The sequence below is a fragment of the Watersipora subatra genome, chromosome 3 (assembly GCF_963576615.1).
Source record: "Watersipora subatra chromosome 3, tzWatSuba1.1, whole genome shotgun sequence".
Taxonomy (NCBI): Eukaryota; Metazoa; Bryozoa; class Gymnolaemata; order Cheilostomatida; family Watersiporidae; genus Watersipora; species Watersipora subatra.
This window is the reverse complement of record NC_088710.1, coordinates 247,590-270,187: the sequence shown is the minus strand read 5'-3', so window position 1 is coordinate 270,187 and position 22,598 is coordinate 247,590. Positions and strand designations below refer to the sequence as shown.

At 36.4% G+C, this 22,598-nt stretch overlaps 1 long non-coding RNA gene across 1 annotated transcript; it reads right to left on the bottom strand.

Annotated features, from left to right (window-relative positions):
- Positions 1-19,927: 19,927 nt before the first annotated feature.
- Positions 19,928-21,351, bottom strand: LOC137391870 (uncharacterized). The gene is made up of 3 exons (XR_010978182.1): positions 21,219-21,351; positions 20,456-20,575; positions 19,928-20,319 (listed from the first exon to the last, which is right to left on the bottom strand). It is a non-coding gene; the product is annotated as an uncharacterized lncRNA (long non-coding RNA).
- Positions 21,352-22,598: the final 1,247 nt, after the last annotated feature.

Here is a 22,598-nt window from a genome sequence, read left to right as displayed (position 1 = left end):
ACTAGTTTGTCAACTATTTGGTTATCAAGCCTGTTGGCACTCGAACTTCAATCACACTAGATCCGTAACCGTAAGTTTATAATTTAATAGATCTTGTTTGTGATGCCAGTTTGTGTAGTTGGTAATTACACAGCTGTTGTTGGGTAAATAAGGCATATAATGGTATGGGTAACAGTTTATTATACACCAGTACGGAGTATTTAAGATAACAAACTCAAGTCTAGCACAGGTGTTGAGAGTGTTAGAGAGGATAAGAATCGTGGATACTCCAAGGTTAACAAGATAAAACCGATACAAATATCATTCTTAATTGAGTAACTTAACCCAAATGAATGAATATTTGGATGAAAAATTAAACTAGAATTATATTTATTCTGTTATATCTATATTAGTGATAGAGACCCCAAGGAGGCAGGATACTCTTAGAACTCAGGCTATACTTGGTCACCCGATGAACACTTGGCAGAAACCCAAACGGACTATCATAAGATTGCATCAGCTACATGTATGAATACAAATACAGCAATTGATACATACTTATCAAGATAGTAGCAACCACTCGTCTTACAACTGTTGGGATTAAAGAAATCTAAGGTAAATGGTACTTGATATCAAATATTAGCAGCCGGTTGCCGCTAAGATAACAATGGCCATGCGGTTAGTTTGTGCTATCAGGTATAAAAATGACAACTTACAGTATATGAATTGACATCGAATATACAGATGAAGGTCATACATAACCATTACATGAACTCATCTCAAGTGGCAAGAATATAAAGTATAATCAGAAAAAAATTCAAAATCGCATGTCTATCTAACAAACAAACTTGTAAAAACTAAATACTACCAACTAAATATCTAATCCTTTGTTAACTGCGCTATAGAGCATTATGCTGGAGCTTGTACGTCCTACCAGAGTACCATCAGACTCGAAATAAAACGACTAGACATAGTTGTGCACAAGGGCAGATAAAAGGAGGTTAACAGTGTCCCCAGAAACATCAACAAGAATGACGACTAATGGAGTTGATTGGAAGGGAGCGTGCACCATCTTGACAGCCAACACAAAGAGGGAGAGAAATAATGCCAGTGTAAGATGTGCCTTCAGGCCTTTTGTTCTCATCTTCCTGGAAAAGGTGAACTCTTACTAGACATGGTATGTATCACAGACGAGCCGATGAACTAAAAAACATCAGTTTGTCGACAAGCACTCATCTTATTGATGTTTATTGGGTTATTATTTGGCAGCTTTGTGTTTAAAAAAGATACTATAAAATACAAATCTATTCAATTCAATCTCATCACAATGTTTTAGAAGATTTTCCTGTAACCTCTAGATCAGAAGGTGTTTCCGCACAACTTGCTCATAGGCGGGCCAACTTGAAATATTACCCAAGTTATGAATACCAAGAAAGTAGCAAAAGTGGTAGTTCCAGCAAAAAGGAAGAAGGCAATACTGATCTTGAAAGTAAAGCAAGAAAATAGAAATTTTTTAGATAAATTAAAAGAATTACAAAACCATGTCGTGGTTTGAACAAAGAAAGTAAAAGTACTGCAAAAAACCTGAATAGAATGAAAACGTAGAGGCTGAAAATTAAAGATATAATGGATGTAATATTAAAACAGAGATTAAGAATTACCGTAAAACCTCTAATTGAACACCATGACACTTTATTTTTAACCCTTCCTCTATAGTGGTGGTCAAACAGAGGTGGCGTTCAAATTGAGGCTGGCATTATATTTTTCAAATGGCTCATCAAAATTTTGGAATTGATAAATTTAACCCTTATACTTTGACCTCTCCTTCCGGTGAAGCGATATTAACCCTTTTGGATGCCATAAATCTGCTAATTTACCTCTAACTTGTCGAACATCTCTTAATAAATATGCATTGAGAAGCCGAGACAAATCTATACTAGTTGACATCTATTGCTCGCAATTAACGTGCGATGATATTATAGCCTGTATCCTGCTTTGCAGTATGTTGGAGCTTTCAATTTTCAGTTCATTCTAAATTTGAAGACATGTTTTTATTTTATATCTATATTTAACAATGTTGCATAAAAGCTTATTACACTCATTGATATGTTTGCCACAGTTTGCAGCCCAAACTAGCTTTTTATGTGCAATAAAAAGAGGAGTTATGAACGTCACCTATTGTAAGATCGAATTACCGAAATGATGCTATCAAATACTATGCTATAAATCTGAAAATTTGTAAGTTATATAACAATGAAAGTTGGAATGGAAAAGGTTGTTATAAATTAAATACAAATAAATTTCTGGGCAAAGACTTTTTTGTTACTCGGGCAACGCTGGGTAGTACAGCTAGGACACTATAAATCTGCAAATTTATAAGTTATATAATGATAATCTATCAAATGCTACAAATATATATTCATGAACAAGTGACATAAATGAACCATACTGATAATACATGCAGAAACAAAAACGAATGTTTTGAAACAAACTGTTTGCATATTATATTTGCATCGTTTACTTGGCCAATTGCATTCTGCTTGTTGCTTTCAATGGAATGAACATCTTCTGGTTTTCAATACTTTCCATAATGTCTTCTGACCTCAACTCTTTTTCTGCACTGCTGAACTAGTTGATATTGGCATCAAAACAATTTTTTTAGCGGAGCAAAACTTTTACGTTTTGCATTTCACACAACTCTATGTAATGATGAACTTTTAGCCGCATGCGCGTAAAGCACAACTTTTAGCCTAAAACTAGTCGTTCATACATATACTATCGTAAATGTAAAACGTTTTTTTTATACTCCTAAGTATCAAGACTGCAATAAACGAGGAACTACTATTAGCCTGATAGTTATTAATTATATCTATGGTGTTGCTTGCAACGGATTAACGAATAATACCCAAGAACCTTGGAATTAGACAAAGGAATAAATTGTTATTGAACGATTCATTATTAATACGATTTTGCAGACACTTCTACTGAACATTTGCTATTATGAGCACTAAAGATCAAAGAATGGCAGTCAAATGGATGGGGCGTTCAATTAAAGGGTGGCGCTCTATTTTTCAAACCTCTTCCCATAGTGGCAGTCCAAATAGAGGTGGCGTTCAAATAGAGGTGGCGTTCAAATAGAGGTTTTACGGTATGTTAGTTTAAATGTTAAACAGGTCCATGTTAAACTAGTGATATATCTAAATCACCACAGTTACCTACACACCATCAATTTATTGTATTGCCAAAGCTCTATTATAGATCTCTTGTCGGTGATATGAAGGTGAAGTAAAAACAAAAACTTATTTCCTTTTACATTCTTAAGCTACACTTCTATCAGGTAATCATTGATGTTTGGAAAGCAAGAGCTCTGGCAGTGACTGTGTAGGATTGATAGCAGATGTAGGAGAAAGCAAGTATAAATTAAGAATTACGAATAAATCTACACATGCATGGGTAGTGCATTCAGGTGCCATTTTCTACATTAGTGGAACTGTACTGAATTTTTATTAAAAAAACTTGGAAAACCAGTGAGCGATGGGAGAGTGTTGATTGCAAGAATGCATGGAATGGTGAAGCTTCGGACCAGGAAACAGACCAAAAATTTTTTCAATGTGCTTCAAGTACCAGGACTTGGATACAATATACATGTACTTAACATTAAAAACACGTTAGTGGCTAGTGCGCAACATTGGACCGTAACAAATATAGAATTGAAGAACAACACAGTCAATGTGTCCCAGCAGCCCTACATGGTAATGGATTTATATGAAGTTGACCTAATTATTACACACAATCAGAAGGAAAACTTGAACGGTTGACTGATGTTGAATTCAGTTGGCTGTTAACAATGTTTTCTAGCTTGCCGTAAATCGTATTGTTGTTATTCTTAAATCATCTGTGGGTGTTAACTTCACTTTCACCTACAGTAAATTAAGGAATGTTGGAAAAATAATTTTCTGTGAGTATTTTTAAAGTGTCCTGCCTATGGTTTATGTGAGTTGTGTATGCTCTCCGCTAGCTTTTTGTTCTGCATTCAGCTTGTAGCTATTATAGACTGGCAGCTTTATAGCTATTGTGGTTGGCACATAATTTTTTGACTGTTGAATGCAAAAATATATGAATTTTTCAAATTAAAACACGTAAGTTACCACTTCTAAAAAGTGTGTTCACCAGCAGTTTTTTTCGCAAAAAAAATCGTGATTTTACTCCACGATCTAAATCAGGATTTTTTCATGCCAAGGCTGCATGAGCCACAGGTCATGACAACTTCCTATTATATTATTCATGTTCCAAAACCAACGAACCATCTCACTATTTGGGTTAGGTATGTCTTAGTATCTACACGATGACACACTTATTAACCACACTGTCAAGAATTTGGAAGATGCAAAAGATGTCAAGATAACATTAGTGTTGTACACAACTGGTTTAAAGCATGGGAGATGACATAAAGGAAAAGATGTGGCAGACAATATGCTCTGGGAGGGCATTTGAAATGCAGACCACACTTTTGGAGACCAGCCAAATAGAATACATAACCACTGCACATGAAACTGAGATGATCCATAGCAAGTCTATACACCTCATCAAGAGTTCAAAGGACTGTGAAACAAGCATTATTTCAGCTGAAGAAATTGGAGAAGACCAATCTAGATATCTTCTGAAGGTCTAGCATTCTTTTGGAAAAGGAAAAAGTCCTCGGCTTTTACCTCTTAGCAGAATTTGTCAACCTCTTTAGCAAAAATGACATCTATTATCAAAGCTCCCTGCCTTGTACCATATGTACTTTGAGAAGAACACTAACTAGCATGTGAAACGCCTAAGCAAGAACACGTAGTTGAACATGCATTATTTGTCTTAAAGTGACTGTAACACGATAGATGATTGACTTTAACATGGCAGATGACTTAAGATGTGGTTGCGTCAAAAAGGTCGATTTAATGAAATTAAGAACGATAAAAGGCTAAAACATCAGCTACAATTTGATGTCATTTTTGTTTTTGTAGAGTAACCCTGTCCAGAGATATATGCGTTTAAATGAGGCCATCTTTTGAAAAGCTCACATTCCAGCGGGTGATTCATTTGTGACGTAACTAGTGATACATTTGAAAAGAGTCCACGAGCTATAAATATAAGATCGCTTCATTAGCCAATCATCAGCGCGAAATTTTTATATAGGTCGTAATAAATGTTATCACTCGTAAAATGCGTTGTCTGTGATCTCAAATTTAAGGATTTTACTCTATTATTAGATCACATAGACATCGATATTTACTAAATTAATTAGCATCCTTACTTTAATGAATTACTCGATCGATACATTTTATTGACGAACAACAGAATTGTAAATATTACTGTTAAGTTACTGCAAAGGTGACTCCGAGTTTTCTGAGCATCAGGTGGTTAAAGTGCGACAGAGGAAGCTAGGAGAATGGAGGTAAATTTATCTTTTACTTTGAGTCTCCTATAGATGTATTGTTGAGTTTACATTCAGATTATATTTCCCTGTTTGAGGTTATAATGTAATTTCCTGTGCGCGCACACGGTGAGATACAGTTGCACTATGAGTTATTGACGGCTTCTTTTTAATCCATAGCATCTAGCAATACAATGGCTTAGATTGATGAATATACTAAAGGTAATAATTTTATTACTCATTGATACATGTATTAATTAATAGAATTATAACTTTTTGCTATCACCAATCATCGTTTTATTATTTTTTATCGTTTTACCTAGCGTTTCACCTCACCTTTATCGTTTCACCACGTTTGCTTCAAATTTTCTTCGGCAGTTTTAGCTAGTAAAATAGATTTATGATTTGACTTTACATGTTCACTTCTCACTTGTAAAAGGAGAAGAAAATCAACTGATCAATGCACGTCTTTAACTTCCAGAACCAAAGCTTTGAATCGTTGGCTTGGCGTACTTATGCTTTTGTTAAACATTTATTCATTTTTAAAATTACAACCGCAATCTATCTAAATCCCAAATTAAAAGCTTTCAGTAGATACGCGTTAGAATAACATATCTATGAATGACATATATTTATTGCATTTGTTTTATTGATTACAGGATGTTTATGTGGTCCCATCAGCCAAAGCAGCTTTGTCAGTGTGGAAACTGCCATAAATGGGAAAAAGAGACTTGAATATGTGCTGCATAAACCATGTTTTGTTTGAGTTTGCTGCAGTAGATGAATTAGTCCTATTATTGTATGAGATGAAATGAAATATTTTGAACCTACAACACAGCAGATTAAGACATGGTGAACCTTTTGATACCAAATAACTGTAAGGTGAATTTTGTTGCAAGTCTCTAAACAAAAACCTTTAAAAAAAGTTGCTCAAATGTTCCATCTTAACTGAGATACTATAAGAGGTGCATGTTAATATCAAACGTTTGAGGTTGGCCTTTGTAACCTCTCTAAGGACATGCTAAAAGAGAATGATGTGCCTACACACTCCACTACCTCGTATTGCTATTTCTTTGCTAACTAGCTTACATTTCTCCTCTTATGACTTGGATAAGATTTTTCCACTAAAACTGCACTGTGCGTTAAAAAGCGCAGGAACACAATTCCAACTTGAAACTTTTTTTGCTTCATTTTGTGATTTTGTTTTTTACACTTCTAAAGTAAGCATATCCTTGAGATATCAGTTCTCTAATAGTTCAAAGACAGAAGGATTGGTAGAAGTGAGAAGTTTTAATAAAAGGAGTATAAGTGACTTTTTCTGTCTCATGAGTTTTATTTATATCTGTAACAATTTTGGTTCAAGTTGTCCAGCACAACACTTGACACACAGCTTTTATACATAGTCTTCACATATTAGTAAAATTTATTTTTACGTTAATGGTTGCATGTCGGAATAGTTTATGTATCTGTTCCAATTAGTTACTAGTCAAAATTCTGCAAAATACTGCTGCAATTTTTTAGGCCGATATGCATGTGTTTTGCTCATGAAGGAAACACATGGATATGTTACTTAAATAAAAATTGTTGTTTGTTAGAGAAATATTATCACTTTTTGATAGTCAGTTGAACTGTTCACAGCAGTCTCGGAGAAAGTTGCAATGATGATTAAAACTGACAAGTTATTGTTCTTACAGAGTTTAGTCCCCTAATGTTGGTTTCAGCAGGTTGGATTTTAGGAAGCGTTGGCTTCAACTCATTCTGTTGATTTCTGCAGAGCACAAGTGTGCTAGTTTTAGCTCCCTCTTGTTGGTTTCAGATGGTTGTATTGCGGGAAGCGTTGGGTCCAGCGCACTCTATTGATTTCAGCAGAGCACAAATGAGCTGGTTCCAGCAGGTTATATCACAGGAAGCGTTGGGTTCAGGGCACTCCACTGATTTCAGCAGAGCGCAAGTGAGTTGGTTTTAGCTCCCTCTTGGTAGTTTGAGATGGTTGTATATCGGGAAGCATTGGGTCCAGCACACTCTGTTATTTCAGCAGAGCGCAAATGAGTCGGTCTCAAGAACGTATCATAGATACACCAAAAGTACAAGTTATCATCACCCCACTCCTATGAATTTTCTTCACTGGTGGCTTCAGTCCGGGTTATCTTTCTCTTCTACTTTCGAACACACCAAAGCATGAACAAATGGTGCACCTCATAAATTAAAGTCATTAGCCAGTGTTTAACAGTATGTCTAGCATTGCGATTAGGCTTCATAGTAGTGCGTTAGAGGTGTTGTGTTAGAAGACGTGGTGTTAGAAGTGTTATATATGCAGTTAGTGCGCAATCTTTGATTTAGTTCTCCGACAGTTTGTAGAAGGAAGCTGTTATGGTACACTGATTTGTTGGCATATATTGTTGAAGATTCTCCTCTTGTCATGGCTCAAGTAGAGATCATATCTATAGCCCGGGTTTGTAGAAGTTCATCCTTAGAGCTTGATAGTGTAGTGTGGTTCATTTCAAGGGATAGAATGCAATGTAAGAGTGCATGTCTTATTTTTGTGTGTCTTTCGGCAAGTGTGTCAATATCAAGCTTTTTGCGTGCAACAGTAATACTTTCTCTTTCTTTCATGTTGGATATATATCTCATGGCTCTACTTTGTACCATCTCAAAACCTTGAACCAGTTTGTTGATCGATGTGTGTCCAATACTGAGCTTGCATATTCAACATGCGGCCTGCACAGACTTGTATAGCCTATGCTAAAAGCCGAGCCTTCTCTGGAGTGTGATAAAGTGCCTGCTTGACCATACCAAATTGACATACACCACCTTCATGACCAGGCATGCAAGATAACTTATGTTACAGTTGTATGTCAATTTTTTCTTGGATTGTATTGACTGCTTGATATATTAACATGACGCCATCAAATAGGCTAGTACCGCACTTGACAGCATCATGAAAATCATTTATATAAACTAGAAACAAGATCAGACCGAGCACAGACCATTGGGGCACTCCTGAGGTGACCGAAAGTTCATTAGATTGCTGTCCTTTTATCATGACTTTTTGTTTACGGTTCACGATAAAGTCATGGATGATTGGATCCCCATAATTATTTGCTCACTAATGTCAAGTATGTTGGCTAATTTGTGCATCAACTGTTCATGTAGTACTTTATCAAAAGCTTTAGCAGAATCTAAAACTAGTGCATGGTCAATACATCCATCGTCTAATATTTTAGCTATAGACGTAAGACGATCTGGTCTCATTTACAAAATTTTTCTAATACACCCATCCACACTAATCATTGAAGCAACCTAACAAAATAACAATTAAAAGACACACTGCATAATTGTATAACATTTCTAGCGTTACCCTTTTGACATCAAACTTATTAAATTATGACAAACTGTTTTAGAACACTTCTATTTATATATACACATACCTGCCAACTCTCACACATTGGGCGTGAGACTCACGCAATCACCCAAAAAAAAATGAAAACGCGTGAGATTTTTGCCCCAATTTCCACAATGTTATATATACTATCATTGATACATCAATTGCCCCAAAACCAAATCTTAAGCATTGCCTCACTCTTGGGTTGGCAGGCCTGTATATAGGGAAAACCGGGGTAGGTTGATCATTGGGGCGGGTTGATCATTAGATTTTTTGCAGCAAGTATCATGTTTATCTCATGACTTATCCTCTCAATATGTTGGACAACCTTTAAGGAAAAGGCCAACTCAGCAAATGAAAACATGAGGTAAGAAAACTAAAGCATTTTTTCACCTTTCGATCTCATAATTGATGATGACTGGGCATCAAATACTGGACACAATATTCATAGTTGAACATTCATATGCTACAATTAATTTTAGCAAGATACGTGTTTTAACATGCCGCAATAGCACATGCCTAGTTTCAATGCAGGTTTTGTGATTCATGAAAATTCTACAATTGGCACGTTGAGGCAGGTTGATCATTTGCATTTCGAGGCAGGTTGAGCAGTGATCAACCTGCCCCGTGGTATTTTATTTTTCATGAGCATTTATAATGTTACCACCTGGCAGCCCATGATAGACTGATATGGTTATAAAGTTAACTGCTCTACCAGCCATGTATATTTGCATGCAAGAGATGATTATATCAAAGCAATTTAACTACCAGATAATGGGCCTAAAATAAAACCCATGAATTAGGCAAATAATTTTTTGTTTTCAGTAACACTGGAGGCCATATCGTCTACAATACGATAAGTTAATTGTTGCTATAATACTTTTTTGTAACTTCATAGTTGACAGTTAGTGATTTGGCATTTAAGAGCTGCCTTCTACCTTAATAACTGATGTTCAATTTGTGACCTACTTTTAATACAGCTGTTTGCTAGTGTCGCTTGTACTTTTGTTCGCCAATCATATGTTAGTGACTCATCACATGTTATATTGATACTCATTCACTTTGGCTCTCTCTTCTCTACCTAGGTGGTCACAGTAAAGCTTGCTTAGCTACAGAATACAGTAGACGCACCTATAACGTGTACCTCCTATAACGTAAATTTCAGATAACGCATAAGATTTATGTGAACTTTTGCTTCGTACTACATAAAACGTTCCATATAACGTAAAGTGTCAATTCGGTTGATTTTTCAAATTCGATTTGAATGTTAGTTTATCTTGCCGCACTCACTCAAGAAAAAACGTTGTTCATATACTGTTATATCTATTGTATAAAACTTTTGCGACATTCTAGTTCGTCGTAATAGATCGTTAAATGTGTAGACAAAATGCATAATACGATAGCTGCACAATTGTTCATAAATACAAATAGATCAAACGATATAGGTGTTACAGCGTTAGTCTATCAATTTGAATGTCACGGGTTGGAGTATTGTCAAAAGTTATTTTTTATCCTAACCTTGACCCCTGGATACAAATAGACGACGAATAGGTAGAACTGCTTTTTATAGCAAAAATATTTTGTTGTTTTGCCATGCTCTTATAACGTAAATTCTCTATAACATAAACGTTCCTGGAACGGATTATTTACATTGTATGAGTGCCTACTGCAGTTCTCAAATTCTATCATTAATTCTGTACTTGGTCATTATGTCACCATTTTGCAAGTGGTTCGCAAAGAACGAGCGAGCGAGGAGCAGACCCCGAATCATTGGAAGCGGCGTATGATGCAGTAAAAAAAAAATGATGTGAAAATCAGTGTGGCAGCTAAAACATATGAGATCGACAGAATGACTTTGACAAGGTAAATGCTTTGGCTTTTTGTGAAAGTGAAATAGGAAGGAATTTTTTCTTCCACATTTAAGTTGTTCCATTGAGCTACATAAAATCAGAACTTTGAATGGTAGGCCTGAGTCTATTCACAGGCTACTGTTCTAATCATTATGCTTAGATGTTATACATTTTAGGGTTGCATACCTTTCCATTCTACAAAATAGGCCTACACATATTCTTTTTGATATGCAATTACATGATTGAGGACTTTTTTATTCCATATTTTAAGACATGTAGCTTTTTCCTTAATCTACAGATTGGGTCAGTATTTGTTCGTTTTGTGAATTATTCTGTATTTCACATTAGGTGATTCTAACAAGCAATTATTTGGCTTTGTTCAGGTACATCCAGAAACGAGATGCCTGTGGGGGTAGGAGCGTGGTAACTGGCTATTCTGCCTGTGCATCTAAGATATTCAATGAAGAGATGGAGGACGACTTAGCTCATCACCTGGTGATATTAGCAAACAAGTTTTTCGGTGTGACAGTGAATCAATGCAGAGAAATGGCTTATGAGATGGCAATGGCTAACAACTTGGAGGTTCCTGCAAACTGGAAACGGGATAAGAAAGTAGGATACGGCTGGTATTTTGCATTCAAAAGCAGACACATGTTGTCAATTAGAACCCCTGAGCCCACCTCCCTCGCTCGAGCTACTGCATTCAAAAGTACACTGTCAGAGAGTTCTTCAACAACCTCAAGAAGGCTATTGACAAGTTCCAGTTCTAGCCACAACGCATATATAATATGGATGAAATCGGATGCACCACTGTTAAAAAACCAAAATGAATTCTTTCAAAACAGGAAAAGAAGCAAGTTGGAAAGATGACATCTGCTGCAAGAGGAGAACTGGTGACCGCTGTCTGTACTATTTCTGCTGATGGAAACAGCATACCCCAATGCTGCCTTTTCCAAGAGCAAAAATGCAACCCTACTTCTTGAAGGCAAGCATCCAAGGTACCAAAGCCTGTGCTGTAAAAGGGGGCTGGATGACAGCAGAGGCATTTGCCAATGAGTACCTGGATCACCTGATAGCACACACCAAATGCACGAAAGAAGATTCAATCCTCTTAATTCTTGATACTCATCTCATGTTAGCATTCAGGCAATCTCAAAGGCTAAGGAGAATGGAATAGTAACGCTCACAATACCACCCCATACAAGCCATCGACTCCAACCCCTAGACGTTTCGATATATGGACCGTTCAAAGCATATTATAATCAGGCAGCTGATGATTGGATGCGCAATAACCATGGCCAAACCATACGGATCTTCAATGTTAGTGAGTTCATCAAGGATGCCGCCATAAATGCCATGACCCCTCGGAATATTTTGTCAGGGTTTCAGGCAACGGGAATATACCTTTTAAATTCTGGCATCTTTAAAGGTTGACTTGCAACAAAATTCACATTACAGTTATTTGGTATCAAAAGATCCGCCATGTCTTACTCTGTTGTGTGGTAGGTGCCAAATATGTGGAAATGTGATTAAAAGCTCTTAAAAGCTTAAAAACGAAAAGCCGCCGTAGATTGGAATCTCTTGATTTCGATGACGTATCCGTGGAGTTTGGTTATTGTCTTGTCACGTGATGTTCTCATGTGAATTGAAAGGCCAATACAAAGCTCAATATCAAACTTATCGTAGCAATAGTTTATGACAAACACTTCGGGTTTTACCTAAGACCCCGTATCAAATATAGATGCTCGCTACTTTACAGTTTCGGCTTGGCCATTCCGTCCGACAGTTCAACATACGTGTACATGTCCGAGTTGCGATCATAAAAAATGTCAAATTCTGAAGAGTTAAGACCCTGGCGTTTCGAGCCTGACGCTCTATCTGAAGAAGATCCTCAACAGAATCAAACCTCCCAGCAAGTAAGCACCGCCACTAGCCAGCTCTTATGTGCCAAGCTAGTTAGTAGTAATAGTTTTAGCTTGAGAGTGATAGAACGAATATTATTATATATATGATTTTAGTGATGATAATTATCGCTTCATATTGCGAAAACATAATTACAGATTTTTCTCGAATAACATCAACAATTTTAATATTTAAATCTAGTGCTGCACTGAAATACTGTTGGATAACATCGACCTGATGTATTAGCTATGGTTGCATAGACATAACTGTTCATTTCTTTAGGAGCTAATACCACCGGCTACAGAGTGATGTGTCTGCAAGCGCTGTCAAGACATACCATCTCTTCCTGAATGTGTGTGCTGCCATGATGCTGAGTTTGCGCATCGTCTCCATGACCGCGGGGAGCATGAATGCCTGTGTATGCATCCTGTTGTGGACGAACTTGTGGCGCCTGAAAACCTTGAGTTGGGGTGGAATAATTACCTGCGATATCATAGTGAGTTGGATTTTCATTTAATGCCAACAACACCAAAGCTATGCTAATGTGTCAAGTATTATCTACAATTTTTGTGTTACACATTTAATGCATCGGTTGAACACACATATTCTGAACTCGTGGAACACAAGGAGAGCTGTTATATTTGGCTTGTACACTTACTACAGTAGAGAGTGTATTAGTTTTGTGATTTTATTATATAAAGCTCGAGATAATTTTGATGATCAGCAATTATTGTTTTTCAATAATTGTCTTGGTAGATAATCTATTCCCATTTGGAGAGCCATCGCCAAATGCTCGGAAAAGGTTGTGTGCATACCGCAATCTTGTGTTTTGGTTTATGCCGCAAATCTTGTTTGCAAGTCTGCAAACTCTTCTTCATCATCCGTTGGTGGGAAAAGAGCCCGAATCTTAGACACCAAGCAGGCAGGTAGAGGCCATTGCTCACCGCGACGAATTTGCGGCATAAGCCAAAACACAAGCTTGCGGTATGCACACAACCTTTGTAACAACATCCGTTGTAATGGACCTCACTCTCAGGCCGTGGGAAATTAGATCGGACTGGCATCGCTTGAAGCCTTCCAGCTCCATGGCGTTAGAGCTGGTGGTCTCCGTTGACTGCAAAGTAAAAAAAGTTACGACCAACAATCACTTTCACATTATTTGAATGAATTATTTAGCTAGATCAGCAACTTCATGTTTATGTATTGATAACTACTAAACAATTTGGGTTTTTGTCAGGCTATGAAGTAAAAACTGTCAAAGTTTTACCTTGACAAGATGGCTGCTGACTATTAAACCGCAGCTCTGATCCATCATAGTGTAGGACTCGTATAGCACGCAATGCCCCGGACTATTGCATCTACCGTCACCTGCCAAATCAAGCTCCCAATCGATTGCTGCCATCAATCCCTCGTTATGCAGGGTGTACTGTTCAGCAATACACTGTAAAATATTGTAACACTTCATTATACAAGATTAATTTGTATCATTAGTCTAAGAATGTAGAATCCTCTTTCCCCTTTTTGTGTTATATTATGATGAAGAATCAGAATTTTAAATTATAATATATTTCGCTTGAAGGATGACATATTTTCATTTCAAGAAAAAAATTGTTTCCAAATGTCGTTATTCAATTAGTGTGCCTAGCTTTTACTCACATTTTCCAAGTTTATGGGTAAATATTAACACTCAAACCATGTAAGTATTCTCTTTGTTGGTAGAGGCAAACGCTGTGGCTTGGTATCGCGATGTTCAGGAGCGACAGAAAATGGAGGTTCTGCGCAAGGCATCCGCCAGAAAAGAGTGATGCAGCTGCCAGCAGGGGGTTGATGACGTGAGCTCTGTTCACCCTGGCAGTTGTTTCCCAAGTGTACGATTGGTGACAGGAGACACATGTAACCTTGAACTCTACCCATCCGCCTTCTCGCACCATCGTGAATGAGCAGGGGAGGGCGCAGGCGTGACAGTGAAATAGTCGCTGGAGTGCTGTCACACTTACTATTATTTTCTCCTCTTTAAAGGAGGATTCGGGTCTGAAATCACCACACAATAGTTGACTTGCAATAAGATTTGTACAACATCATTTCCTGTTATTATATCATATTTGCTTGATCAGAAAAAGAATAAATATATAGCCATGCAATCATGACACAGATTTTACAAAACCTTATCAGAATCCATGATATTGTAAACATAAAAATGTGAGTAATAACTCTATGGATATTCTTTATATTTTGTCAAGTTTGGTTAAGTTCAGCTCTATCTTACATGTAATTGGAGAGTGTTTGACGCTGGTCAACATAGCGCTCAAACTCTTCCCAGTCTTCAGTGGTTGGCACAAACTCTTCATCATCTAATACTAATAATAATCATCTAATAATACTAATATCCTATTAACGATGATACCAGAAAATGACAATAACTATTTTATATAACATATCTATAAGTGAGTGGGGTTAAAAAATTTGGGGAAATTAATCGTGAAACTTATAACATTATTTTATCAATTATAGATTAATATATTACGTTTTACAGATAGATATGCAGTATGAATTAGTTTGGTTATTATAATAAGAATAATACACGTAATTAAAAAGATAAAATACTAATAATATCATATTACAATTAAATGAAATTAATATTGTTATATTAAATATAGATTAATACAGTAGTATTAGGAGAATACTAGAAAATAACCCGAGTTACTACTACTAATACAAGTAGTTCATCAAATAGATTACTCACGTGCTTTGGTGACATGTGGAGTATGCAAACAGGTTAGAAAACATGTCGTCTTTGAAATGGCTAAAACAAAGGTAAGAGTAAGCAGGCGAATAAATAAAGTTTGTCACATCCAGCTTCACCCAGTTGCTCCACGCCCGGTGAAGGTCTGGTCTTTTCTCTGCTCTTGGCCAAGAAAAAAGGTGCTTCTCAGCTTGCCAGCTGCACAAACACGATGTGGCGCGTTAGAAATTATGACGAATTGGAATTAACAAGTTTAATACGAGAAAGCGTGTTTGCTAGTTGCGATAGATCTTGAACTGAAACTAACATTATCTGATCACGTGACATACGATTCCCGCCATATGGCGCGAACAATTTCTACAGCATTTTTCAACCATCGTAGCGGAACAAAAGGCTCAACATTTTTATCAGAGGATGATATGCAATTGTTCAAGCTAAGTTTAAAATATTAAACATATTTTTATGCTAAGTTTTGAGATATCAGTGCTCAAAGTTGCAGCATTACAATGCCGATAAAATGGACGCGTAAGAATAATAGGCATGGTTTTTGTTGCAAGCGTGAAGTATATTTGTGAAAATATTTTGACGAATAAGGATGCATGAAAGTGTAAACATAAACCATTTCGCACACATACGTCACATTTTAGCCGTTTTAGAAAACGAATCCAAACTACGGCGGTCTCGTGTGGCTGCGATTAAATGTTAGTTTTTGAGCTTTTAAGAGCTTTTAATCACATTCCTACATATTTGGCACCTACTACACAACATAGTAAGACATGGCGAATCTTTTGATACCAAATAACTGTAATGTGAATTTTGCTGCAAGTCAACCTTTAAGGAGTCTGATTTTGTAGCTGCAGAAATCACAGACAGACCTGAGCCGGAGAATGCTAGAGAACATCAGGTAGATGTTACAGATTCGCCTGTCACCTCAACATCTAATTTTGTAATACACGCAGAGTCCACTTCAAAAGCTCAGGCTACCCCTCGGGAGGGCATAGAGAGACCAACCGGTGAAGACCAGAGCGATAAATATGTTTCTCCCGCAGATCTATTTCCAGCGCCCAAAGCTTGCCCCTCTAAAAAAACAGGGAAGCGTAAGAGAGGCCGAACACTATTACTGACTGACACCCCGACAAAGCTACATTTAGAGGCTGAGGCAGCACAAAGGGCTCGACAAGCTAGTCGCACAGCTGGGAAAAATAAAAGTAAGAGAAGCAAAAAATCAAAAGCTCCTGAGTCACCATATACAGAAACAGAAATAGAGTCTCCTAACCAATCAGATGAGGAGGAAACTGATGTTATCCCAAATTTTCATGTAAGAGTTGGGGACTATGTGTTGGTCAAGGTATACAGTAAGATACGAAACCGATATAAAAAGTATGTATCGGTAGTGACTATGATAGAAAGTGATGGAGATCTGTTCATAACCTTCCTGAAGAAAGTAACCCCCAGCAAATATTCTATAACTGAAGAAGAAGATTGGGTTGGTGGCTCTGAAGTTATGGGAGTTCTCCCAGAACCAATTGTATGTGATCGTTTTGTAAAATTCTCTGATGATGTTGATGCCGACTAAACTATCCCTGAATGACAGTCATTGTTTTGTTACACATAGTTATTGCACAGACATGCAGAACTCTTAGTTTATCTGCTTACCAACTTGTGAAGAACAGGGGTACTCATTGGTTAACAAACATTACAAGTTTTCAACTCTCTTGCATCTCGATGTTTTATGTTCACTGTTACCAATAATTACATAGATGTTGCATAAGTGTTTTTGTTAGTTGGAAATTGTCTTTGTAATACGGAAAGAAGAGTTTAGTTCTGTTAATTCTTCACTTTACTGAAAACCACATAGAAGGTACTTCTTGGTGACTTTTTAATTGCATTATTTTTCTTTCAGTTTTTTCGTTACTGAGTGTGTAGATCTTGCTTGGCTACTAGCTTTTTATGTTACTTTGATATTGTGTATTCTCATGAAAATGTGCAGTTATATGACAAAGATCCATTAAAATGCACCAAAAACATAAATTTGGTTGTGAGTGTTTCCAAAACAATTCAAATTCAAGTTTTGCTCAACCTGCCCCATGTATGATCAACCTGCCCCACACCAATGCTCAACCCACCCCATGTGTGATCAACCTGCCCCGTTTTTTTCGGGTCACTTTTTCCACCATGGTTTGATGTCAGTTGAATCTTAACGTCAATGACTTCAATGGTGGCTAGTTGCATATACTCTGCATCTTTTCCCCAATTTTTAAGTCGTTTGATCCATTGGGTGAGAACTTATGAGGCTTTGTCAAAACAGCGCTCAACCTACCCCGGTCTCCCCTACACACACACATTTTATTTCAAAATGACTGCAACCAATCACCTAAATAAAGTATTTCTTTTGCAATTAACTAAAAATAAAAATAGAGTACCTGAGCAGAATTTGAAATATCATCATGACGGTAAACTGTGAGCCGAGTACAATAGGGTATATCGTAAACGGTCTTGCATTTGCAACTTCATCAGCTGTTTTACCAGGCCACGCGTTTGCCATCCAAGTTTGGCCCACAATAAACGATGTATTATACCAAGCCATACTGCAAACGGTAGCAATAGCTAAGGAAATTAAAACTTTCAACATGTTTTTTGTATAATGGTACGAGTAACGATATTAAATTTTAATATATTCCCGCGCCAACAAAAAGGCTAAATGACGAAGCAAATACGTGTACTATTACGTACGTGAACGTGTATCCATAGGGGACAGCCCTATGTTCCGCAGGCCCTATGTTCCGCAAGGCCCTATGTTCCGCAAATCGCTACGGCTCAATCAGTAAATTTATTGCTGTCTAGACGTTGCGGACGTAAAAGTGACTGATGATTCGTCTCAGCACATTAGCTCTGCCGATGTTTCTCACGCAAGAATACAATAAACAAGTTTATGTAGGAATGCGTACTGTATAAGTTGTCCAAGCGATTGTATTATAATTAAATTAAAAAAAACTAAAGCCTGTTTTCTGATTATTTGATTTTGTAAATATAATCAAAAAACGTATATTACTCGCTGATTGTTAATGAAATCATCAAAGCATATCTTCCTCACTGAATAATAACATCTATAAAATGATGGAGGCCTATGCTCCTCATTCAATATTGCGCAGTATACTCGCAAGGGCTGATGTTCATCACATAATATTTTGCAATGCACTCAGTAAGGTATATGTTTCTCACTCAAAAATATTACAAATATAATTCTATATTTGTAATTATTTTATTTAATATAATGTGATTAAATTAATAATTACAATATATTCTGTATTGTCTTGTATATAAACTCTGCATATAAGTCTTGCCGTGAAGCAATTTCTGTTTGCTGCCAGTATGATTTTATTTTGCTACTTGTAATTACCCTCTCTACATAACCGTTTCGTTATTTACATCTGACAATCTCACCTACAGATGGGGAGTTTCCTTCTCATGAAATATAATTGAAGATATTTATTTTTGCCTGCAAATAGAAGCGCAAATAATATTATATTTGATATTAATATTATTTCAATGAAGATTAACCAACTACAAATATAATCATGAGGACCTATATTTCTCACTCGATAATAATATAAATATAATGATTGAAGCTTAAGTTTCTCACACAGTAATAGTATAAAAATCATCATGAGGACCATGTTTCTCACTCAATTATTTTATAAAAATAACCATGATGGCCTATATTTCCATTTCATATTGCGCAATATAGTCAAAGGGCCTCACTCGATATTGTACAATACACTCGCTTCGGCCTATGTTCCTCGCTTCGTATTGCGCAATATAATCAAGGGGCCTATGTTCCTCACTTGAGATTGCGCAATATACACAAAGGGCCTATATTCTTCACATCATAATGAGCATATTTTACTTGCTTGGGCCTATGTTCCTCACTTGAGATTGCGCAATATACACAAAGGGCCTATATTCCTCACATCATAACGAGCATATTTTACTTGCTTGGGCCTATGTTCCTCACTTGAGATTGCGCAATATACACAAAGGGCCTATATTCCTCACATCATAGCGAGCATATTTTACTTGCTTGGGCCTATGTTCCTCACTTGAGATCGCGCAATATACACAAAGGGCCTATATTCCTCACATCATAATGAGCATATTTTACTTGCTTGGGCCTATGTTCCTCACTTGAGATCGCGCAATATACACAAAGGGCCTATATTCCTCACATCATAACGAGCATATTTTACTTGCTTGGGCCTATGTTCCTCACTTGAGATTGCGCAATATACACAAAGGGCCTATATTCCTCACATCATAATGAGCATATTTTACTTGCTTGGGTCTATGTTCCTCACTTGAGATTGCACAATATACTCAAAGGGCCTATGTTCCTTACTTAATAGGTATTTCAAAAAAGCAGCAACAGAACCAAGTACATGTAGTTATATCTAGCAACTAAATGATGACATTGTCTAGTAATTTATTTAGTGGAAACTGGTAAAATATCCTCATGTGACATTAGTGCCATAAATTGCAACAAGTGCTTGTTAAAAAAGTTTCTACATCTCCTCTTTCTACTTTACATGTTCTACTCTTCACATGCCTAATTTAAATAAAAGAAATGAGCTAATCGATGTAATAATATATTATGTAACTATAATAATAAAATGTGTTTTAAACATCTACCATAAACAAACCAGCCAAGTAACTAACGGATTATTTGGATATTATATAGCCGATATATTTAGGATTTTATCTTGTTCTAGCAATTTCATCTGAGAGCCCCAACAGGTATGAACTATTTTTTAATAAATAATTTTACATACAAAAAGTGTTCTCTGACAATCAACTGAATCAATAAATACAATATACAATAGATTTTTATGAAGTGACTGCGGGTAATTTTAAATTATTTCATTCACAGCATATTTTATCGCTCGCCAATAGCTAGTTATTGTTCGCTTTCCCTGCTCCAGCTGTCTCTTGAGCTTTTGGATTCGTTCTTCTAACTTCTGCCACTTTTTGCGCCTGCGAACTATCAGTTTCCCTGAAATGAAAATTATTGCATATAAATAAAAATGCATTTGAAAAGCGTTTAGGGTATATATATATATATATATATGGTTTGCCAAAGAAGGTAGATTATAATGATCGTTCCTATATTTTTTCGTAAAAAGACAAACCTTTTTCAGCAGCTGCGGCTCGTTGTTTATACAACACTTCTTCATCTTTTAGACATGAAATGAGAAGCCATATCGAAGGGTGCTTCCTTCCAACGACGTCATTGAAATGGCTGTTCCAGGCTAGGCATAAAAGACAAACACTGCTGAATAAACTCATAGTATGATTAAGCTATACGAATGATCTTTTTTAATCCAAAATTTCGGATAAAAATTGCATACAGCTTTTATTTTTTTTGTGGAAGCTTATTTCTGATTTACAGCAGATTGCTGTATGCTCACGAGCCTTTTAGGATCTTAGCCTAAATACTGGGGACTGCACATTCGCACTGTCGTCTACGTAATGTTTGATATGCACATATGCAGTAAAATACTTAAAGTTTGTAGTGAAGGCAGCGGCTTTTTGAACGCTTCTCTTTTTTATTGAATTACTTTGAGGAAGACAAAATTATAAATTGAGTGTCAATAAACTTTGCTGGTTTTCAATATGTTAAAACAGCAGAATAATATGAATCAGAATCAAAGGATATCGGCACATGATGTATCATTATAGAATATAGTCTTAAGAATAAAAATCTGCCTGCATACTGCTGGCGAGAATTGTTTTGCTGACAGATATTTTTGTTAACAAGATTCAACATATTCCACAAATGTAAACAATATGCAATAACTGGGGAAGCCGAATTTCCAAGCATCACTAATATTGTGTAAAGGACGATGTCTGAGTTTTTTGATATTGTAATTTGTTTCAGCTTTTTATATTCACCTTCCACATAGTTGTTAGTCCGTGTGCTTATGTCTCGAAAATATACATTCCATACACTGATTGGAATGACTCCGTGTATAAAGGTATCATGGAAATAGGCTAGTAACATCTCCATGGCTGGGAAATGTTTCGCCGCCTCTCTTACAGCTACTGAGCTCTTTAAGCTACTACAATAGGAAATGAGAAAACATTAATTAAGGATTCAGATGTCATCGAGGAAGCATGGTGGAAATCATACTATGAGATGTTTGGTTGGATTTATAGGTGGCGAACTCAAACGTTTGCTGCATTTGCTCTCTTGCAAAATATGTACTTTGTAAAACTGTTTCATGGCAATTGGTAGCTCATATTTTTTGGTTGCTTTGAATTTACACTGAAGTTATATTATACTTATAAGTTATATTATTTTTGAAGAAGCCAGATGAAAGGTTTCATCCAATATATTCGTTAGTAATAAAGTGATGGTTAATCCTATCAATGCCATATTTCAGAAAACAGGCCTATTTGCTTTTAAACCAATTTTTAATGCACACATCTGCTGATCAGCATTTGTTCATGTTGAAAATGGTACTATAACCCTTTCTCTGTGACCTTACATCATTATTGTCTCCTACTTGTATGTTTAGATAATTTATATCTTAATAAGCCAGTTCATTGCATAATTAGTCATCGCACCTGTAACAGTTGTTGCCTGGACTTTGTCTAATAAAGGTGTTTAACTTGAGAAAACTATCCAAGGATATATACATTTCACAACCCAGTTTCAACTGTTCAAATGATTATCATGTTAAGGCAGACCACGTTTTTACTATAGGAATTTCAAATGAAATAAATAAACATATATAACAATAAAAATCTTCATTAAACAGTCATGCTAATTTAATACAACTCACTCAAATGCCCCGATCACGTGATGTGGTGGAAGGAAGCCCATACTTGATAGCTTTTGTACAATATCTTGAACATTACAATCTTTCTGGTATGCGGATTTCAGACCAAGCGCTGCCACCTTCCGAGAAACACTCTGGGTGAAGTGGAAATAGCACCCACATATTGCTACATTGGGCCATGCTGATTTTACCGCTTCGTGGAGACTAATCTCGAAATCACAAACAACCTCCAGAGCATTCCCGCCAGTAGCTATTTATTGTTCGTTTTCCCTGCTCCAGCTGTCTCTTGAGCTTTTGAATCTGTTCCTCTAACTTCTGTTATTTTTTCCGCCTGCGAACTATCAGTTTCCCTGAAATGAAAGTTATTGCATATAAATAAAAATGCATTTAAAAAGCATTTTGGGGTTTGTTATCAGTTCCACTATTCATATATATGAATAGTGGAATATATGAACACCTTTGTAAATTTGCCTAATTAAATGAGATTATC